The 21,380-nt window shown below is 49.0% G+C and overlaps 1 long non-coding RNA gene across 1 annotated transcript; it reads right to left on the bottom strand.

The window, feature by feature from the left end:
* Positions 1-132: 132 nt before the first annotated feature.
* LOC125098735 (uncharacterized) lies at positions 133-8,046 on the bottom strand. The gene is made up of 3 exons (XR_007126936.1): positions 6,966-8,046; positions 6,219-6,345; positions 133-1,047 (listed from the first exon to the last, which is right to left on the bottom strand). It is a non-coding gene; the product is annotated as an uncharacterized LOC125098735 (long non-coding RNA).
* Positions 8,047-21,380: the final 13,334 nt, after the last annotated feature.

Here is a 21,380-nt window from a genome sequence, read left to right on the forward strand (position 1 = left end):
CTCTCTTGAAGACAGCCAGACCCCGGCCAACCCGCAGAAGGAGACGACGGCCCTGCTGAGCCTAGCCGGAATCGTTGACCCTCTGCAATGTGAATTAAATAAAAGATTGTTGTTTTAATGACATTTTGGGGTAGTTCATGTTGCAGGAAGAGGACACTGGTACCCGGGACCCTGGCATAGCTTTTCCTGGGAGAGCTCAGCCACTGTGCAATGCTGCTCAGTGCTGTGATCAACATGTTATGATATGGTTAACAAAGCTCAGTGCATCAATAATTAAGACAGAAGTGTATTATTTCTTAGTAAATTGCTGGTGGAAGCTATCAGGGGCTCATGTGATGGCTCCACTCTGCTGGAGACCAAGTGCTTTCAATTTTGCTGCTTTGCCCTTCAAAACTGTTAATCCCATCCGTTGATCAGATATGCTTCACCTCCACGTCCACGTTTCAGCAAGAAGAGGAGCAGAAGGACAGGTCATAGAGGGCCCTTCCCTTCAAGGGTACAACCTGGAAGTTTCATGTGCACACAGGGCTAGCGTGAATGCCCTTGACTTCTTCTCATAGGCAATTGGTAGAACGTGGTCATATGACCTTACCTTGCTGTAGGGAAAGCTGGGAAATGTAGTCTTTTATTATTTGAAGTCCGGTAACCCCTGACATTTCACGTTCTGTTATCAAAGAAGATGAACATATATTGAGAGGTATTAGGCAGGCTCTGCTATAGTGTTTCTGGGAATCGAGGCAGGGGGTGGTAGCAGAAGGAGGAAGAAGATGGATCCATTCATCTTACTTTTTTTGCCTCCTTCTCCCAGGCCTCCTTTCTGCTCCTGTGAACTTCTCAGCCTTGACTTTGATGTGATTCTTTTCTTGCTTTAAGTTGGCTCTCTGCTTATAAACATTAGCTCCGGAATACACTAAGCTAGTGAGACCAGCCCACAAGTTTAGACAGCTTTGATCCTGAGGGTGCCATATCCACACTGATGGAGTTTTTGTCATCTCTGATAATGAGTCCTGAAAGTCCTGGAACCAGTAGAATCAGGAAATTCAGGGACTAGTGGAATCATGAAAAGCATTTAGATATGGACCATGTTGACATCAACCACAATAATAAAAGCTGGTATTTACTGGGTGCTTGCCACCCACCAGGCACTATACAGAGTCATGCACACCATCTCATTAAGCCTCTTAACAACTTGGGAGGTAGAGGCTGCACACGAGGAAAGTGAGGTTCACAGAGTCAAAGGGGTTTCCCATGGTCTGTAGCATTTGAGCAACTGATCCATAAACAGCCGTCGGTGCTGCCATCCTCTTCTCCACCCTCCCTGGATCGACAGATCTGTTTATAGCCTCTGTTCTATTGCTCCTGAGGTCCTAGGCTGATTCGAGGTCAGCCAGCCAGCCTGTACCAGCCCAGGACACAGCACACATCCTCCTCGATGCCTGGCTCACTCAGGGACCCAAAGCACAGAGCACATGAATTTGAGCGAACAGAGGTGGTGTTCTCTAGCAGCCTCATGATCCCATGAGGCTGTCCAATGAATCCCTTTTGCCCTCCTGGGAGATAACTGTGCAGGAAACCAGACTTGCTCTCCATCAAAGCCCTGCCGCCCCAACACCATCCATGAATGCTGGGATGAACTGACAGAGTCAACGCCTAACACAGACTCATTGTTTTTGACAAAATGGTGACCTCCAGGGGGATCCCGGGTCTCAGCCCCTCCAGTTGTTACACTGCTATAGGTCACGGCTCCTGAGCTCTCGTATGTTCTTATAGAGCCAGACTGCTTCCTGATGGGAAGTGGCTGTCACAGTGGCTCTGGAGCTTGGGAACCCGCACAACAGGCATGCAGGGGTGAAGGAGGCAGAGCCGCTGACCTCGAGGAGCACACAGGCTGGAGTGCAGAGGCCCGCTCACAAGGAGCTCCAGGGTGGGGCAAAACGAGGTGCAGGCTTTGGAACCAGGTGGTGGAAGTGGGAGACCTGCATCCTCATGCTCCTGCAGGGTGACTAGGCACATCCCTTGCCCTCCCCAGCCTCAGTTTCCTTATCTGCAGAATGGGGATAATGTGGGTTTGCTGGGAGGAATAGATGAGCAGCCCATGGGGAGAAATACAGGGTGACCCCTGCAGAACTGTGAGTCTGCTACACCACACCCTCCCCCATTGTGCCACCAAGCCACCCCACAGCCTTGCCCTCCTGTGTAGGGATCATCAGCTCCTGTGAGGCAGGAAGGGGCTACCCTGGGCCCTGGTCACCACCTGGTGGGAGGCTGCTTGCTGGAGTCAAGGTCAGAGGTGAGCCCTGGGGCCTGAGGGCTCCCAAGGGGGATGGGGCACAGTGCACCTGTAGCTAATGCCTATGGAAGTGAAGCCGCCAGCCACCTCCAGGTGCTTGCCATGTCCCTAAATCCTGGTGCCCCTTCTCTGCACCGCCCCTAGCCATTCTGTGGCCCTTTGCTTTCTGCCCCAGTGATGGGGAGGTCTGGGAGCCTGGGCCTGAGTGTGGCTGCTGGAGGCGGGTGAGAAGAGGGGCTTGGAGTCCTTGAGTGGTGTGCCCAGGGTCACCTGGCAGGTGACTTGGCAGGTCACCAGGCTCCCCACCATCACCATGAGACCGTCTTCCTGGGGCGGTGTCCTGAGCACTATGACCGCCACACCAGCCCCGTCGCTGCTGCCATCTTTCCACCCGGGAGCCGGGCCCCCTCACCTCCACATCTCAGTGTCCGGGGCTGCTGTATTAGGGGACTTCCTTCTGGGAGCGACACAAGCCACGTCTTTGCAGACACACAGGCTCTGTTCCCTCCCGCATCACCTGTCCTAATGCATTCCCCTCTCCGTGGATTCTTTCTGCTTGTTTTTGAATCAAATTTTGAAACTTGTCTCATGGAAGACCAGCTAGAAAGGCCATATTTTGAGCCCATGTGCTTCCCCGGCGCCCTCCTGCCCCTCCCCCCAGGGGACCAGTCCCCCCACCACAGCTGCTCCCATTAAGTGAAGGTCCAGGCCCTGTGCTGACCACTGTCCAGCAGGTGCCATGGCAGAGCCCTGTGGCAGCCCTGTGAGCTGGGCCTCAGGACTCCCACTTACAGACGCACAGCCTGAGGCTGGGGAAGGGGGATGGGACCTGCCCAGTCCACACAGTCGCCAAGGGGCAGGGCCGGGATTTGAACCCCTATCTGCCTGGACTGCTGAACACCCTCCCCGCTCCTCCAGGTCCTCACAGCGATGTGACGAGGTGAACGATGGTGGTGAGTGCGGCGGTAGTGTCACCGGGCATGTGGGGTGACTACGCGGATGAAAGGCAGTGGAGAGAGAGAGAGGCAGCAGAGGTTATGGGGGGACGGTGGGCTGGACGACGACATTTCCTGGCCCTCCTTGAATCTAGGTCGGGCATTGGGAGAAGTGATGTGAGTGTCGCCTCCTGGCCGAGGGGATTAAGAAGCAGGTGTGCCTTCTCCCTGTCCCCTCTGCAGCTGGAAGATGCCCTCTGACCTGAACCATGGGGTAGGGGGTGTCTTGGGGTGGAAGGAGTCTGGGGTTCCCTCACTGCAGGGACGCTGCTTGCTGCGCAGTGTCAGAGCTGAGCCCTGGGGCAGTGTGTGAGTGCTCCGTGAGGGTCTAACCCAGCCATGGATCCACAAAGTCGTGCCAGAGCGGTTGATGCCTGCGCTGAGTGTTGAGGGAGACACTCGGAGGTGAACAGGAAGAAGAGGAGACACATCGGGCCAAGGGCCTGATTTACTCTGGAACCTCCGGGGGTCAACGGAGCGAGCGATTCCTGTCACAGGATGGAGGCCAGAGCTGGGTCTGGGGAGGGAGCGGAAACTGAACAGTAGTGGTCCCTGGGCCTGATGGGGGAGCTTGTGACTTATGGTGTCTGGTAAAGGGTCCTAACCATACAGTCAGATCTGAATTAGGAGGAGTCCTCTAGCCCTGGAGAGGGAAAGGCTGGAGCCAGGAAACCAGGAGGGGGCAAGCCCAGCTGAGCAGGAGATGGTGGGGGACACCTGCAGGGAAGTGGGGAGGGCAGCTTTTAGGGGAATTCAGGCCTCACAGTTAATTTAGGCCTCACAGGCCTTCATGATAGATTTCAGTAGGGGGAGGAGTGAAGGTGACCCTAGGTGTCGGGCCTGGGGGCCCAGGTGGGTGGTGTGCGGTAGAGCCATCACTGAAATGGGGACAAAAGGAGGAGCGGGTTCAGAAGGGAAGGGGAGGAGCCCTGGCGTGCTCACTGTGTCTTCTGTGGGTACAGCTGGACTGTGAGCCCCATGAGGCTGGCCTTGGTCTGTCCTGTTCATGTGTTCCTCAGGGAGCAGCACAACGTGGGGCCCACTCAGTGTTTGCTGGTGTGGGTGTGGGAGGGAGGGAGGGAAGGATGGGAGGAAGGCAGGAAGGAGGGAGAGAAGGAAGGAGGGAAGGAGGAAAGGAAGGATGGAAGGAGGGAGGGAGGGAGGGAAGGAAAAGAAGTGGGAGGGAGAGAAGTAGGCTCACAGAACAGCACCCGTCTTTAACCAGGCAAACCAGGCAGCTCACTGAGGTCGAAGGCTTGGCAAGGGCCAGAGCGGGCAGGGCAGCACAGGTTCATGGCCCAGGTCAGCGGTGGGGAGGAGCCTCCGTGGAAGGTGGGAATCCAGCCCTGGGTGGTGAAGACAGAGGTGGGAGATGGGAGCTGCTGGAGGTTTTGGATCTTAGGAGACGGGATAAAACAACCAAGCCCGTCAGTGAGGCTGAGTCCATCCGAGATGAAGGAAAGGGACATCATGGCAAGTGGCCCCAGGGATGCGAGATTCCAGAAGTTGCTGGTGCACAGTAATGAGAAGGAATGACAGCCTGCTATCCTGGGAACCCACCAGGGGAAGAACCGCCACTGCCATTGGCGCCACCAGGTGCCGTCCCCTCTCCCTCCCTCTGAGCAGCAGAAGATGGATGACTTACAGGGCTAGTTTCCATCTGCCCAAAGTGAGGGGGATGAGCTGGAAAATGCAGCAAACGCCACCTCCGGAGCCCCGCCCTCCATCATCTGGGAGCCCTGCCCTGCACTGCACCTGCACTACCACTGTTCCCCATCGCAGGGCCAGGGGCTCAGGGGTCCAGGGAATTGTACTGAGCATCCCACTTGGGTCACCCCCCCCCGGCCCCCATCAACTGTCCTGCAGAGTAAGGTGCTCCCAGGCGCCTGCCCAGATCCTGCCCAGTCCTTCCCCTCCCCCTTGATCTGCCCCCGCACTGCCACAGAGCCATTCTAAAGTCCAGCTCTGACTTTAGGCAACCCCGTGACATCTGACGGTGTCTCATTTCCTACCTGGGGAAGCTACTCAGCGTCCTGGGCCCTGATGAGGAACTGGAGCCCAAATCCGGCATCTGCCACCTACTACTAGCTGTGTGATCCCAGGCATGTTACTTAACATCCCTGAACCTTATTTCCCTCATCTACAAACAGGAAATAATAATATCCACCCAAAGGGTTTTGTGAGGATAAATGAGATCAGTCACGGAGAATGCTTGGAACAGTGTCTGATGCTTGCAAGCTCGAGGTATGTGCTGACTCAGGAATATTGTTTTCTTTTGTCTGTTTGGTACTTTTTTTTTCTTTTTTTTTTTTCTTTGGAGTCAGATTCTGTTCCCATCCCTGCCTGTCCATTTTCAGATACCAGAGCCAGCACATTTCCCTTTAAGCTCAGCTGCAATGAGCAGAGTTCAGCTAAAAAGCTCTGACCCACACAGGCTGGCAGTGTCTCCATGGCTGAGCTGGTCCCTTCCTGTTCCCAGACCTGAACTTTCCACTGCAGCCCCACCGACCAGGACCTCAAACATGCGCTGTTCCTAACCTTATGCCTATTTTTCCTCGAAAGGAGGGAGTGACCCCCTTGTGTGTTCTTCTTCTGCCCAAATGCTGCACCTCCTTCAGGGCTCCACTAAGCTCACAGACCTTGACCCTTAGGGCAGGGTTTCTCAGACTCAGCCCTATTAACATTCAGGTTAGATTATTCTTTTTGGGGGGTGGGCTGTCCTATGCATTAGAGGATATTTGCAGCATTCCTGACCTCTATTTCCTACATGAGGAGGGCATCCCTGAGTCACAACAATGGAAAATATCTCTAGAATTTGCCAAAAGTCCCCTGGAGTGGGGGCAGAATTCCCCCCTGGTTGAGATTCACTGGTATAGGGGAAAAATAGACTTTGGGGCAGAGATAGGAATCTTTGTCCCCGTTCCACCCCTTACTTGCTGGGTGGCCACAGACTTATTTCTGAACTTCTCAGAGACTTGATTTCTTCATCAGCCTGGTGCAGATGGAGGCATCGCCTCCCAGCGCTCGGAAACGCACGGAACTGATCATTCCTGAGAAGGCCTGGGGCAGAGGAGACACTCAGTAAATATCAGAGGCTGTGATGGGCTCACAAACTCGGGTGCTGCGGTGGGGCTTCACCTCCAGAAGGGCAGGCACCAGCCCTGGGAAACCTCACCCCGCAGCCTCGCTCCGGGAAAGAGAAATAAACACTCTTCGAATTCCGAAATGTGAATTGCAGAGGCTTGGTCAGATTTCTGGAAATAAACACTGCACAGTAGAGAAGAAAGGAAGGTGGGAGAGAAAGGAAGGGGTGGAGGCGGAGGACCAATGTTTAAATATTGGGATCTCACCCATAGAAATCAGATTTCCTCCCCCCCAAATCAGGAGATCTGACTGCCTTGGGTGTGGGGGGGCCATGGGCTGCAACGCCCTCTGGACCGACCTCCCCTGGGTTGTGGGCTTAGACCCCACCACTCCTGACAGCCTCTCGGCTCTGCGGCTGATGCAGCACTGTGTCTGCCCTGCTGTGCTCCTGTCATCTGAAAATGTCACCCCCTGACTTTGGGAGGATTCCAGGTGGTCTCACTGAGCTGGGGAACCAGCCCTGAGAGTCTGTCACTGTCTCAGCTCAAATGTCCCCTCTTCCGAGAGGTCTTCTTTAGCCACCCAAGACCACTCACCTCTTTTGTTCTTCATCCCGCTGGTCCCCCAGAACATGGCCACAGGGGACGGGCTGGCTGTCCCTGGGTCAGGCTTCGCCGGAGCTGAGTGGCTGGCTGCTGGAGGACTGTCCCCACACTCAGGGCAGAAAAGGATTCATTCCTAGCCAAAGCCTGGCCATGCGGCACAGAGCTCCAGATGCTGCTTCCCGTCCCTCCAGAAGCTGATCTTACAGAAACCTCTGACTGGTAAGCATTGAGCCCGCAGTGCTTTGCTTTTTTGGCCAGAATACCCAGAGTCCAGACATCCCCACAATCACATTCCCTTGTCCTTTAAGCACAACCTAAGATGAGCCCAGCCCATAGTGGCTCTTCCATCGTTGCTTCATCATCATGGTAACTGAGGAAGAGGGGTCAGGAGGCCTGGTTCTGGCTCTGTTCTGATGGTCTATGTGTCTCTTCCCTTGCCCCAGCTCTGTCCACAAGGGCAGATCAGGCACATGCTTTTCTCCACATTCCTTCGCTTAATCCTCCCCTGACTCCTATCAAGCAGGCTCTTGGACTCACCCCATTTCCAGGGAGAGGCTGAAGCTCTGAGAGGTTCAGAGACCCCAGTCGGATGGTATGGCCAGGAGGTGGTGGGGCTGGGATTTGAACCAGGTCTGCTGGACTCCTAAGGCCTTCTGATCACAATACAATATGGTTCCCTGTGTAATGTTAGGCAAGACCCAGACACAGACTGCAGGAAGAAAGCAGAGAGGAAAGTGGTGGAGCAGGGAGAGGAGGAGAGAAAAAGAGACCTCTTATCCCCAGATTGCAGTTGCTCCCTAAGAAACCACTCTCCTTTTTGGGCCTCAGTTTCCCCTCTGAAAAATGGGGGAAAGATTGAACCAGATGGCTCTAAGGGTTGCTCCCCTTAGACTCAGGTCTGGGTCTGCCTCTTGGAGGGGCAGCGTCCGGGCTCTCCCTGATTGGGGTGGAGTTGGGACCCTTCTAGAAGGGGCCACCTTTGGGGTCTTCCCTGACATGCGTGGAATGGGACCCCGGGCACATGGGGCAGCTTCTAAGGAGGACGGGCACAAAGGAGCTTCATGTGGTCTCGAGTGACAGGTCATGGGGTGGGCCCTCCTGCCATGGGGGAGGGGACTGCGTGCGTTTCCTTCTCACAGGCCTGCAGCTCCCATGGAGGTTGGTGGTCACACTCCAGCCCCAGAGAAGCAGAGCAGAGAGACTGTCCACGGGTCCTTCCTGCAGGTGCTGTGAGAGAGGGATGTGGTGGCTGAGTGCTCTTGGGGGAGCAGCTGACCTGTCCTCTCTGGGGACGTGGGACTGGTTGAGCACTGCGAGGGCAGGGAGATGCTGTCAGGGCTCCGGGGAACCTTCATGCTGTCAACTTCTCCCACTTACAGTCCTGGATGCTCCCTGGGGCCCACGGAGCAGCCCCTGGAAGCCCTTCCCGAGCACCCTTGCTCCCCAGAGCCCCTCCAGCCTGGCCCTATGTGACCTGGCTCCACGGCCCCTCATCACCCCTGTTTCCTGCTCTGAATACCCCAGGGACAGTGGGAATTCCCAGTTCCCCGAGTAACCTGGGAGCAGAGAGCCCTCCTTGCTCCCAGTGGGCTCCTACTACTCCCCAAGCTGAGACAGAAACCTGCTCTGTCCCCAGGATCTGGGTCCAGGGAAGGGTGGGGACCCAGCCCGGATCCTGCCCTCAGCAGCCTGGGGACACTGCTGGGCATCAGGAGCCAGCGGAGGGTGGCGGGGCTGTGAGTCAGCCCGAGCTCTGGCCACACCTAGGCTGGACTGCGGACTCCCATGGGCTGGGGGTGACACGGAACTGGGAGGACTGGCGGCCGGCATCATCCGTCCACGTTTCAGTTTCATCCTGATGGTGCTTGAAGGGTGCTCACCGCTATCTCTGTATCACTTTCGGAAAAAATTAAGTGAGCTCGAGGGAATCCAGTTTGTGTGGGTTCAATAAGAGAATTCCTCAGGCTGTCCCCTAAAGGTTCAGTAAAAGAGACTCAGGTTCTCGAAGAGACAGGAAGCAGGGACTTAGGAAAATCGAGGAGGAGGTTTTAATTTTCTGCAATGTAAAGAAAATATTTACGTTAATTTCTGGAATGTAAAGAAAATATTCAAATTCTTGAAAACCAAGGATGGACAGGGCATTGAATGACTTTAAACTTTCTCTTCAAGCTGATAAGAGAATCTAAGCCAAAAGTTTAAAAAACTTGTTAAATTTCTTATTACAAGTCATGCCCCAAATTTCAAACAGCGTATAGATTGTTTTTTCCCCACTCCAGTCCTATAGGGAGGATCATTTCCCATTCAGACTCAAAGTGCCCTTTATGAACCATGGATCTCTATTATTTTTTAAATTTTCACTGTCAACTCTTTATAGTTTTTTTTTTTTTTTTTAAAGGAGAGGTGGCCTTATTTTTCTTTTTAAGATTTTATTTACTTGGGACGCCTGGGTGGCTCAGTTGGTTAAGCAGCTGCCTTCGGCTCAGGTCATGATCCCAGCGTCCTGGGATCGAGTCCCACATCGGGCTCCTTGTTTGGCGGGGAGCCTGCTTCTCCCTCTGCCTGCCATTCTGTCTGCCTGTGCTCGCTCGCTCTCCTCTCTCTCTGACAAATAAATAAAATCTTAAAAAAAAAAAAAGATTTTATTTACTTGATAGAGAGAGAGAGAGCACAAGTAGGCAGAGAGGCAGGCAGAGGGAGAGGGAGCAGCAGTCTCACCGCTGAGCAGGGAGCCCAATGCAGGGCTCCATCCTAGGACCCTAGGATTATGACCTGAGCTGAAGGCAGACGCTTAACCCACTGAGCCACCCAGGCACCCCATAGTCTTTTCTTTTTTTTAAAGTAACTTTCACTTTATTCTAGCTTGAGTTCCATCTACCGCATTCTGCAAGAAAACAAAACAAAAAAAATCTCCCCCTTCCCCCACAAATTACTAGTTCAACCTCCGTAGGAAACCCAGTATGGAAAAGTGGGAAGATAGAAAAATCTTATCACCAAGAAACAACCAAGACTAACACCATAATGTGTTTTCTTCTCTAGAAATCCAGAAGAATAAAAACCAAACAAGATGGGGATTAAAACTGGGCACACTCAAAAGACAGTTCAATGTGCAATCTTCTTCTTTTTTTTTTTTAATGTGCAATCTTCTTAAGAAACTATTTTTTTTTAAGATTATAAATGACAGGAAAATTGGTCATTCTACATATTGAGCCAAAATTCTGGGTAGGAAAGCTCTCCTGTGGGAAAGCGTGTATACAGACTGTATAAAAACACACCAAATAGCGATTTACTCTGGGTACAAACCTTGTGCCATACTCGGAACTACTAACCTTCAACAACAATTATGTGCCTTTTTTAAGGATGGGGGAAAATAGTGTCCTTTGGAAGACAGACAGCGGGAACCTTAGATTTCTAAGTAATGGAGCTCAGGGGCTCTTAAGAAGTTCTAGAGGTTTCCTTTTGAAAGCTAGGTAATGGGCAGGCGGGGTGGGGGGAGGACGAGTGGAGCCCTCGCCTCAAGAACATCTGTGCAGGACGCAGGGGCCATTGTGAGGCGCCCTGGCCAGTGGGGCAGGGAACCCGAGGGCGGGGCAGGCATTGACATTGTGACTCTGGCGGGCGGCGGTTGGTCTGTCCTGGCGCTTCAACTCAGGGGGCATTGTGACGCTCCCGGCGCTCCCGGGTAGGTAAGGTCCTGCTCCCACCGCCCTTGCCATTTTGCCTGCAGTCACCTGGAGCTCACGGTCCTTCATTCCTGGGGCCGGCACACAGAGCGCGACAGAAGGACCATGGGAAGAGGGTTGTTGATCAGGCTTCAGCTTGGGCTGCTGTTTCTGGCGCTGCTCTTGGCTCAGCTGGAGATTTTTTCACAGGCTGACGAAACCACGCCGCCCGCCACCACCGCCACCATGACTGGCAGTAAGTCTGGCGTCTGCGCCCTCCAGTCTACTGTCAGTGTGATCATGGTTTCGCTCTACCTTCTTCTGCGTCTTCACTGTTGAGAAACTCAGGCCGAAAAATGTTTTCACTTTTCCAACTCATCTTTTAAAACCCAATCCCAATGGCTCCTGTCTATCTAGTATGGTAAGGAAAGCAACAGGCCCTTGTGAAATCTACGAATTCCACTCCATATTTTCCTGGCGCAGACAACGTTGAGAAGGTCAAATTTGGTTTGAAGAGCATCTGAGGAATTTGACTCACAATTGACCCTGCCGACCTTTGTGTACAAGACTGAAAAGATCGCTAACAGCCGAAATTAGTGAACAATCTTGTGAGTGGGGGCTTAAGGAATATGGACTCTTAAAACTCTACTTTGAAAATAAGAATTTCACCTCGATCTAGAAAAAAAAAAAGATGAGTTGTGGAGTGGAGATGTTTCATTCTGATTCACCACATCTGTAAGGCCATTAAAACAATTTGGTAATACCAAAAGCTTCTCTGATTCATTTTATGAATGTTGGGAGGGGCCTCCATTTGTTACTGGGAATTAGGGCTAATTTGACGCTATAATTTTACATTGTTAAGTTTTCACTGTTTCCTTGGGAACTGAACTCTTTCCTGTGTGGTTTTGGATTTAGCATTACATCTGACCTTGTGTGGAGCAGCTGCCACGTGTCAGAGCAATGATGGATGGGAATCTACCCCAAATCCAAGCATAATGGGTACATCTTGCTAAGACCCTTGTAAGATTTTTTAAAAAATTTACCTATTTGAGAGAGAATTGGGAGAGAGAGAGAGAGAGGGGAAGCACACAAGCTAAGGGGGGTGATTGGGGGGAAGAAAGAGGGAGACACTCAAGCAGACTCCCCACTGAACAGGGAGCCCAATGGAGGGCTTGATCCCAGGCCCCTGGGATCGACCTGAGCTGAAGGCAGATGCTTAACCGACTGAACCACCCAGGGATCCTGCTAAGGTCCTTATAAAGGCAAGTGGTAGACACATGCCGTCATAGAGTCCCAACCAATAAGAGTGCCAGATTCATTTAGTTACTGAACTTAACCTGGTTCTGAAGACTAGAAGTACTTAACATGCTGCTTTTCATAAATAGACAGGGCCCTGCTTTCTCTGAGCCATGCTAACAAAAATATATCATGGAGGTAGATTTTTCTTTTTTTCATTTCTCAGGAGAAATGACACCTATTCCAAACACCATCTCTAGTTACAGGGTTTGACCTGCTGTGTGTGTTCTGCTGAGCAAAGGCCTCATCAAGGATGAGAATACAGAGGGGGCGGCATGAAGTGGGCACTAGGCAGTAACCAGACAAACAAAACAACACTGAATTGTGGGTTTCTCCCCTCCCCCAATCCATGAAGCCATGCCCTCACACTCTGCTCACAAGCCTTCTGTGACCACATCACCAGACCCCTGGTCTTTCAGCAAGCCTTTTGTGAGGGTTTTTCTATTGTCTTATTAGTTCTTATTTTTTGGAGGTACTTTTTAAAGGTTCCTCTCTGGTTTACAATATGGGACTTGAACATAGTCTGGTCTGTCTCCAAATAATATTACAGCACATTACAGGTCATGGAGGGACCTTACAGCAGTACACCTGCCCTTCTGCCATTCCTCCCACCCTTCCTCTTCCTGTCTTTACTTTGCCATGTTCTAGATCCTGCAATAAATATCACTTTTGGCTTTAAAGGGTTGCCTTTTCAGGAAATTCTAAAAATGAGAAAAATATCTTTTTTTTAAAAAAGATTTTATTTATTTGACAGACAGAGATCACAAGTAAGCAGAGAGGCAGGCAGAGAGAGGGGGAACTGGCTCCCCTCGAAGCAGAGAGGCCGATGTGGGGCTCGATCCCAGCACCCTGGGATCATGACCTGAGCTGAAGGCAGAGGCTTAACCCACTGAGCCACCCATGTGCCTGAGAAAAATATCTTTTATATTTATTCACGTATTTACCATTTCCAGTGCTCTTCATTTGGTAAATCTCAGGTTTCATTTGTTTCCATTTTCCTTATCTGTGTCCAGTCTATGGACAAGCCCACCTGAGACATCTCATTTCAGTGTTTTTGATCTCTAGCATTTCCTTTTGGTCTTCTTTTAGGATTTCTCTCTCTCTCTGCTTATACCACCTACCTGCTCTTGTGTGCTGTCTACTTTATCCGTTAGAGCCCTCAGCATTGTCCTCAGAACTGTTTTCAATTCCTGGTCAGGGAATTCCAGTATCCCTGCCATGTCTTGTTCTGATGCAGGTTCTGTCTCTTTAAAATATCGCTTTTGCTTTTTTTTTTTTTTTTTTAGCACACCTTGCATTTTTTTCTTGACACTCCAATGTGATGTATTGGGTAAAAGGAACTGCTATAAATAGGTCTTTAGTAAAGTGGTGGCAAGGTGTGGGGGGAGGGGAATATTCTCTTGTCTCATGGTTAGGGCTCAGTCTGTGAGTGAGCCTGTGGCTCTAGACCTTGAACTTCATAAGTGTTTCTGTGTTTTTCTTTCCCCTCATGGGTGGGACAAGGTGGCTAGAACTAGAATGGAGGGAGCTGGGTGTTTCCATTCCCCCAATGCCAGGCTCTGTAGCAGCTGCTGGGGCAGGTGAAGCTCTGGTTAGTTTTTTGGGAGGCCGGGCTTTGTTAACAGAGTTCTTTGGTGTCTTTCAAGATGATTCCTTCTCCCCCTCCCCCTGCCAGAAGCATGAGGGGACTTTTATCTAGTATTCACCATGAGAAACCGGACTGAGCACCTGGAGGTAAGACTCACAAAAGTGTGGGTGCCCTCCTACAGTAGGGTTCCCCTGTAGATTTTAATTCTCGGGGTTGTCCACATTGAGCTGCCAGCAATTCATTATGGTTCAGCTCTTCCTACCCAGGCACTGGTTTCCATAGCAGTGACCTCCTGTGAATCTCTGACCAGGGAAGCTGTGATGTCCTCTAACGCCTGTCTGTCTCCCCAGTCTCAGGGGCAGTGGTTTGCCCTATGTCCTCTTCTCTTTTATGTCTGAGAAAAGTTGTTGATCTTTTAGTCTGTTCAGCTTTTTTTTTTTTTTTTTTTTTGGGATGGAAAAGGGACATTCAGTCTCCTTACATGTGGAGCTGAAAGTCCCACCATTTTCTTTCAACCTAAGGAAATTAAAAAAAAAAGATTTTATTTATTTGAGAGAGAGAGAGAGAGAATGAGCTGGGGGAGACAGAAGGAGAGAGAGAAGCAGATTCCCCAGGGCGCAGGGAGCCGGATGTGATGCTGGAGCTCGATCCCAGGACTTTGAGATCATGACCTGAGCTGTAGGCAGACGCTTAACTGACTGAGCCACCCAGGTGCCCCTAACTAAAGAACTTTTATTAAAATTTCCTGTAGGGCAGCTCTGGTTGCAAACCATTCTTTGGCTTTTTTTTTTTTTTTTTTTGTCTGAAAGAGTTTTTATTTTGCTTTCATGTATGAAGGATATCTTCTTTGAAGATGGAATTTTAAGTTATTTAATTAAGAAATTTAAGTCATTTACTTTTTCAGCATAGCAAAGATGTCGTTTTACATTTGCTTAGTCTTTTTTTTTTTTTTGGCTTGCATTGTTTCTGACACAAAGCCTGTGGTTATTCTTAAACTAGTTCCCTGCATATAAGGTACTTTACTGCTCTGTCTGCTTAAAGGGTTTCTCTGTCGTTTTTTCAGCAATTTATAATGTGTTTTAGTGTTGTTTTCTTTCTATTTACTCTTTTGGAGTTTTTGAGATCTTTGGGTCTATGCATTTATAATTTTCATAAAGCCATATTTTATTGGACAAAATTCAGGCCTTAGGTATTTCTTCTATACTTTTCTCCCCTTTCTGGAACTCCAGTTTCACAGATGATAGACCGCTGATGCTGTCCTACAGGTTATGATGCTCCATTTCTTTTTTTCTTCTGAGTCGTCTTCTCTAGGTGCTTCAGTTTGCATTGCTTTTATTGCTCTATCTTTACATATGTTTAACTTTTCTTCTGCAGTATCTATTCTTTTGCTGTTCACATCTAGTGAGATTTTCATCTTGTTTCCATTGGGTTCTTTTTAATAGGCTTCATTTTTTTCTTCATTGTGTACATATTTTACTTTAGGGCTGTGAACTTATTTTTTTTAAGATCTTATATATTTATATGACAGACAGAGATCACAAGTAGGCAGAGAGGCAGGCAGAGAGAGAGAGAGGAAGAAGAAGGCTCTCCACTGAACAGGGAGCCTGATGTGGGGCTTGATCCCAAGACCCTGAGATCATGATCTGAGCTGAAGGCAGAGGCTTAACCCACTGAGCCACCCAGGTGCCCCTGTGAACTTTTTTATATACAATTTTTTCCCCTCCACCCTTATTTTTTTTTCATTTTTTTTCCTCCTCCCTTAGGTGGGAGAATTAACTCTCTCCGTAGTTCTGATGTAATACTGTAATACAATTATTTTAAAAATCCTACGCTGCCATTTCTATCATATTTGCTATTTCTTAGCTATCATATTTGCTATTTCTGGCAACTTTTTTATCCTGGTGGTTTTGGGTCATGTTCTGTTTCTTCATACGTCTGTTAACTTAAACGATTGTATGAGGGGCATTTTGAATGTTTTATTTTTGAGTTTCTGGATTTTGTTGTCTTCCTTTAAGGAGTATTGAAATTGTTTTGGCAAGTAGTTGAGTTACTTGAATATCATCTTGATCTCTTTGGGCTTATTTTGTAACTTTGTTATGAATGGCCTAGAGTAGCCTTTATGTGAGGGCTCGTTTAGCCTCACTTTTTTCTTTTTAAAGATTTATTTTATTTATTTGAGAGAAAGAGAGAGAATGAAAAAGAATGAGAGAGAGCACAAGCAAGTGAGAGAGGAACAGAGGGAGAGGATCCTAAGCAGACTTCACACTGAGTACAGAGCCCAATGTGGGGCTGAAATCAAGAGTCAGATGCTTAACCAGCTGAGCCACCCAGGTGTCCTTAGCCTCATTTCTAAGGCATTGTCCTTAAAAGGCTTTACTTATTATCCCAAATATTCAATGAGTTCTCTCTTTACCCCAGATAATCAGGCTGCTTAACCCTGTAAACACAGGAGATTTGTGTTCTGAAGTTATTCTCCACTTGGTTGTGGGGACTTTTATCCTGTGCCTGGTGTTCAGAAACAAACTCAAGAAGCCATCTCTTCAGGTTTCTGGAATACTTTTTCTGTGTAGTTCCCTCTTCTCTGCTACTGTCCCTGCAGATTCCAGCCATCTCTGTCTCCCAAAATTCAGATCTGCTTCTTTGACACAGTGAAACTGCCCCTTTCTAGCTCTGTTACCCCTTCCCGGGCTGTGGTCTGAAAAGTGCCTCCAGGGTGGAAGCTGGTGTGCTTTTAGGATTCATCTCATTTGTTTTCTTTCTCTTAGAGATCACAGTTCTTCACTGCTTGTTGTCCAATATCTGATATAGCTGCTTCATGTGTCCTGTCCACTTCTTCATTTATTTATGGGGATGGTGGTAAGGAATGTACAAGACTCCATCACGACCAAAGCAAAAGTCAAAAGTGTGGGTTTTTAGCATCTAACACACTTGAGCTCAGATTCTGACTCTGCCAGTTACTAGCTGTGTGACCTTGGGCATGTCACTTGGCTTCTTAACCTATATTTTAAAGAGTCTCTGCCCCTCAGTATTATTGTAGAGATGAGATGACATCATGTATAAGGGCACCACATGTCTGGTGCACAGTAGGTTAGTGTTTAAGAGATGAAAAGCATTATTGTGCATAAGATTGGCCCCCAGGTTTCTGCAAGTTGCTGCAACAGCTAAATCCTGGTAATGAAGCTACCAGAAGACAAGTATCTCTCTGCAGCCCTAACCGGTCACTCAAGTGATGGATTGTACTTTTGAATATTTGAGCAGACTTGGATGTTCTGCATTAAAAAGTTAATAACTTTCTATTGAGCTCCTATCAGCTGATTTTAATGTCTTGCCTCTAACCCATTCAAAGTGTGGGATCTTCTCTGGTGGTTCCAAGGGGCCCATGAGGATTCCAAGGTATTGCTAAGAAGGCGCTGTCACCAGACTAGACCTCATTCCAAGGCATGGAGGGTCTCCTTGTTCTTCCCACTAGGCTTCTCCCCCCAGTTTTCCAGGAAATCAGAGCCTTTCATGGTAATTCACTTCCAGTCATGGTTAATGTGGGAATTAGAGTTCCTGAAGGCAGTTCTGGAGGAGGCATTAATCCCCTTTGTGTCAGGAGCTGCCAGGGCAACCTTTGAGGGGGTGGGAAGGAGGATCAGGAGGATCAGGAGGGAGAAGTGAGATGACGTGAGGCCTCCAGGCAGGTCTGTTTACTCCCTTTTGGTCTGGGTTATCTTTAAATGGAATAAAAATATCTCCTAACCCTCTTTATCTCAGTTCAGTGCTTCTAGAGAAGAGATACTTGACATTTAAGGTTGTAGGAAAAGGGAAAAAAGTACCAGGATGAGACATAAAGAATATTCAGTGGAAAGCATGGAATGTCGAGATTTCAGGGAACTCACATTAGGAGCCTCCTTAATGTCGCCAGAAAAAAAAAAACGAGGAGAGAGAGAGAACCCAACCAGGGGTCTTCCTGTTGAGACATGTTGTCAGGATGCTTGACAGGCAGACCTGCTCTGCGAGAAGGCAGTGGTCCTGCCCTTGGTCCTCACATCAGGCCTTTCTTCCTTTCTTATTAGCACTGAGGCTGCCACCTCCTCTAAGATTTTTTTTTTTTTTTTTTGCCATGCTAGCTCTGCAAAGCTCATCTTTTTGTTATCCATCCCCTGTCTGCAAAACTGTGGTTCCTGCCACCCCCTTCCCCATCCCATTTGTGTGTCAGCTTCCCAGAGACAGTGAGAGATGTGTTGTGCACTCATGAGGGTGGGTGGGGAGCTGACAGCACTGGGATCCTGGACAAGAGTCTTGGGTCGGGACCCTGAGGGAGACAAGATTCTCAGTGTCTTTAAATGCTCTCTTTCAGGACAGGACGCCAATCACGTGTGTGATGCCTGCATCAGCGGACCAGGAGCAGGTGTCTACTGGTTGGTGGAGAGAGATCATGCCTGGTCTGTGTTCTTAGAAACACAGTGTCATTCACTTTAAACATGTTGTCCCCGCATCATAGTCCTTTTGTTAGAATTTCTGAGAAGCACATGCATCAGTCAAATGCTTTCAAACCAGACTGTCCGGTTCAAATCATGGCTTCACTGTCTGTTAACTATTTGACCGTGGGCAAAATATGTCACCTCCATTGCCCTCAGTTTCCTCATCTGTAAAATGGGGATAGTAATAGCACCCATCTGCTAGGGTTGTCCTGAGGATTTAAAGCATTCAGCACTATTAGTTCTAAAATTGTTATTATTGGTAATGGGAATGCCTTCAAGAGAGGTGCTGGGAGGGGCGCCTGAGTAGCTCAGTGGATTAAAGCCTCTGCCTTCAGCTCAGGTCTGATCCCAGGGTCCCGGGATCGAGCCCCACATCGGGTTCTCTGCTCAGAGGTGAGCCTGCTTCCCCCCTCTCACTCTGACTGACTCTCTGCCTACTTGTGATCTCTCTCTGTCAAATAAATAAATAAAATCTTTAAAAAAAAAGAGAGAGAGGTGCTGGGTTATGTGCCCATGAGCAGATCATGAGAGTGTCTTCTGACTGCTTCAGATGACCATGAACGAGGCAGGAAAGCTAGGTTCTTGTCCCAGCTCAGTGTTTGATTCAGTGTACGATCTTGCAGGAGTCTTTCCCCATCCTCTCCGTTTAATCATCTGTTAAAAGGGTCCAGTGTGGTCCAATGCCACCCCTGAAACCCTCTCTAGGCCAAATAATTTGTGAATAGAAATGTCCAGAAACTAATGTATTTCTTGAAGCAGGACAAACATCTCCTTAACCATCTTACTGACTCTTCCAAATAGTTCAGCCGTGTACCTGGGTGGCTCAGTCAGTTGGGTGGCTGACTCTTGGTTTCAGCTCGGGTCATGATTTCAGAGTCATGAGATCGAGCCCCACATCAGGCTCCACGCTTGATGGGGAGTCTGCTTGAGGATTCTCTTGCTCTCCCTCTGGCCCTCTCCCCTCTTGTGCTCTCTCTCTCTCAAAATAAGTAAATAAATCTAAAAAGGAAGAATCAAAGAAACCCAAATAGTTCAGCAACATTTGTTCCACGGACAAATCAAGGATTAACGTCATACTTGATTTATAACTTCTGAGGTAGCTCTACTTGCAGCCAGGATTTGTCCATTTAATTAGCATTTTTGGAAACTGTCCCGTGCTAGGCAGTATGATAGGATTGGGGATATAGAAATTAATTCGTTTCATTCATTCATTCATTCATTCATCCAACTAAGATATTTTGCACCTGCTCTGTATCAAGTGCTGGGGCAGAGAACACCAGGCAGGGATCATTAAATGCAAATGCCGAGAGGTGGGTTTTACAACTTTTTTTTTTTTTTTTTTTTTTTTTTTTTTTGAGACAGAGAGAGGGAAGGAGGGAGCAAGCACATGCAAGAGCAGGGGTGGGGGGAGGAGCAGAGGGAGAGAGAGAAAATCTTCAGTGAGCTCCAGGCCTAGCTTGGAGCCTGATATGGTGCTCGGTCCCACAACCCTGAGATCAAGACCTGAGCAGAAATCAAGACTTGGACACTCAACCAACTGAGCCACCCAAGTGCCCTGAAAGGAGGTGTTTTTTTTTTTTTTAAAGATTTTATTTATTTATTAGAGAGAGAGAGAGAGAGAGAAAGATCATGAGTAGTGGGGACAGATAGAGGGAGAAGCAGACTCTCTGCTGAGCTGGGAGCCTGATGCCAGGCTCTATCCCAGGACCTTGGGATCATGACCTGAGCTGAAGGCAGATGATTAACCCACTGAATAACCCAGGTTCCCCAGGAGTAGGGTTTTAAAAGATTTTTTACACTGGAGAGTGAATTGGTTAGCTCTGTAATGGGGAGGAGAGTGACACTGGAGACTAAAAGAGGGTGCCATGGGCCACAACTTTCTGGGATTGAATCCCAGCTCAGCCGGTGTGTGATCAGGGGTGAGTTACCCAGCCTCTCTCTGCGTCAGGTGGCTTACCTGTAAAATGAGGCTGACAGCAGAATCACAGACTTGTAGTTATGGCTAAAGTGGTAATCTCTTTCAGTGCCTAGCTTAAATTCTAGCACACAGTAGGTGCTACCGAAATGTTGACTGTTACGACATTTCTGACATCTCACCTGAATACAGGTAATAAGGGGCAGGAACAGGGGTGGAAACCAGGTAGGTGATGGCTGAGGTCCTTCCAGGCTGGTGAGTTTCTGAATAAAAAATTTGAAAACCATTTGCTTGCTTAAGCAGGGTGGATATTCACACTTCCTGTCTTGTTGACATGATTAAGATGTTTATTTAGCAAAACACTTTTTCTAAGTAATGCAGAAGGTGCCCAGAGTTCTAATTTGAATTAATGAAATTTTATTGTACTTTTAAAGGCAAATCTCTCTATGTTACCCATGAAATATATAAAAACGTAATTTCAATGTTTAAAAACTTCTCTTGAGTTTTAGAAGAATCTTACTATAGTGTGTTAGGAGAAATGGTAAATTCAGCAAAATCCTCCTTCCGTCCACCTAGAACCTTCTCACACCCCAGATGCCTAGGGTTCAAATCCCAGCTCTGTCCCTCATGACAGGGCATTGAACAGGTCATGTGAATCTTCTCATATCATTTTTCTCTTTCTGCTAATTGTGGACAACCATAGAATCTATGCTTTATGGGTTGTAGAGAGGATTAAATGAACAAATATCAAAATCTCAGAAGAGTTCCTGGCCCATCATAAGTGCTCAGGAAATGCTGGCCACTAACTGTTAACCTAGGTTCCCAGGTCTGCAGATCTCTGGGACTCTTACCCAGATCAGCTGCTTTGGATCCCTAGGGGCCTCTGCCTCGACTTCCTCCAGCCTCCGGGCACAGGGACCCCAAGGAGGGTGGGCTGGAGGGCGGGCGTCCCTTGGGGATGGAAGAAAGGGGGATTGGGGAAAGTCCCCATCCCCACATGGGGCCGAGGTGATTGATGGGGGAACCAGGGAGGTGTAATGACTTCTCTTCATCCTTATGATGGAACTATGTGGAAAACAGTGTTCTCCTTGTCCTTGTATAGATGGCAAATTGAGGCTCTGAGACAGAGAGAGAGAGAGACCCCTGGCTAGGGTCGCTGGCCAGAGGTCACTGTGGCCGCTCTGACTGGTGGTCTGCATCCCAAGCACTTTCTTCGGGGCTTCAGCTAACCCTCCGGAGTTCTGATAGCATCGCCCATGGAGAGACTGAGGAACAGAAGGACAGGGGATTTTAACCCTGTATCTCCAAGCTCTACAAAGCATGCTCCACCCCTCCTGTATTCCTACAGACTCCATGGGGGCCACAGACAGATCCGTCATGACAGTGAGAAAGAGGTCACAGCCCATGGGGCCCTGGGCGGCCAGAGCGCGGTGAGGACTGCCCGACCCCCTCTGATCCCGACCTGCAGGGGCTCCGGTTGTC

The sequence above is a fragment of the Lutra lutra genome, chromosome 4 (assembly GCF_902655055.1).
Source record: "Lutra lutra chromosome 4, mLutLut1.2, whole genome shotgun sequence".
NCBI classification, from domain to species: Eukaryota; Metazoa; Chordata; class Mammalia; order Carnivora; family Mustelidae; genus Lutra; species Lutra lutra.